The 1,485-nt window shown below is 36.8% G+C and overlaps 1 protein-coding gene across 17 annotated transcripts in view; it reads left to right on the top strand.

The window, feature by feature from the left end:
• The window catches only part of R3hdm2 (R3H domain containing 2), a 204,790-nt gene that overhangs the window by 134,146 nt on the left and 69,159 nt on the right, over positions 1–1,485 (top strand). The window contains exon 1 of one of the 17 annotated variants that reach the window (XM_023707310.1): positions 229–268. The exons of the other annotated variants lie outside the window; for them this stretch is intronic. The gene's annotated coding sequence lies outside the window, so the exon portion shown is untranslated. Of the gene's footprint in view, positions 1–228; positions 269–1,485 lie in introns of those variants that run through there. 17 annotated transcript variants of the gene reach the window in all.

Below are 1,485 nucleotides of genomic sequence, written 5' to 3'. Positions count from 1 at the left end.
GAACCGTGGTCCCTGTGCTTTGCTAAGCTTGTTCTAAGTAGGTGCTTTAGACCACTGAGCCATCTCACCAGCCCCATCCTACTTGTTTTTAAAAGATCTTTTCTTACCTTTTCACTAGCTGCACCAGCATCCTCAAGATCTGAAAAGGACATACATTTTTATGAGCCTACTTTTCTGTTGGATGGTACTTAACAGCAGCATTCACTATATTTTTGGTCACACCTCATAAAGACACAAAAGAAGACTTCTAGAACTACTTTAGGAAATGGTAAGAACAAAGGGATAAGTGTGTTTAAAGCAGAATATTTTGAAATTCATGGCAATGTGTCTTGTAGTATAACTTCTTTTTCCTGAGACAAGGTTTCCCTATGCAGTTTTGGCTAGCATTAAACTCACTTTGTAGCCCAGGATGACCTCAAATTCACAGTGATCCTCCTGCCTCAGCCTCTCAAGTGCTGGGATGACAGTTGTGTACCTCATGCCCAGCCTTAATAATAATTTTTTATTTAAACATTCACCATATATTTTTATTACCCCTTATAAGTTGAAATCTTGCCTTCCTCCCCTCTTAGGTTGATTTAGGAAAGTTACTTAATTCATGTAAGCTTTGGTTTGTCCCTACTATTTATTTCCTAAGGGTGTGGAGGTGATGGTAGTTAAATAACATAATAAAATAGACAGATCATCCTCCTCCCCTTCTTTCTCCAGCTCACTCTGTAGTGAGGATTGACCCTAGAACCTGCACACTGAGATACATCACCAGGCATGCCCTCTTTTGATTTGCAATAGGTTGTTACTAAGTTGCTCAAGGCAGACTTGAATTTGCAGTCTTCTTACCTCAGGCTCCCTGGGAGCTGAAATTGCAGGCATATCACCAAATAGTGCTTCATTAACCACTTTCTGATCTCAGTCACTGGAGAGATGCTGTACCACTGAACTACATCCCTGACACACTGGAGATTGGTTTTATTTGTTCTTAAATTAGTAATAATTTCATATTGGGGAGGAATTTCTTTTCTTTCATTTCTCATAATAATTTTGAGGTCCATTCATGTTTTTGTGTATAACAGTATACACAACAGTAGCTCATTTTTTATTGCTGAATAGTATTCAATTATATAAATATACCACAATTTTTTATGCATTCTCTTGGGCCACTAGATTTTAAAGTTTTTAAAAATGTGAGTACTAATTTGGAGTAATTTACTGTTGATACACAAATTCATAAAGAACTGGAAATCTTTATAGGAACTTTACCAAAGCCTAAATAAGAATTTTTAGTTCCCAGACATTGTCTTCTTGCTTGCATTCTCTTTGCTTGGCTATAAAGTAAAAGGGAGAAAATGAAAGTTGTCCTTCTGTCTCTGAGCATTTGCTATATAATGTATTCCTTTTGGCTTAATGTCTTGAAGGTTGTTTGTAGAGTTGATGGAAGTATATATAATCTCACTGTGCTCTAGAAGGCACTTAACTTGGCAGTCAAAA

This window comes from Octodon degus, unplaced genomic scaffold (assembly GCF_000260255.1).
Source record: "Octodon degus isolate 3935 unplaced genomic scaffold, OctDeg1.0 scaffold00286, whole genome shotgun sequence".
Classification (NCBI taxonomy): domain Eukaryota; kingdom Metazoa; phylum Chordata; class Mammalia; order Rodentia; family Octodontidae; genus Octodon; species Octodon degus.
The sequence above is the reverse complement of the archived record's forward strand: the minus strand, read 5'-3'. Positions and strand labels throughout refer to the sequence as shown.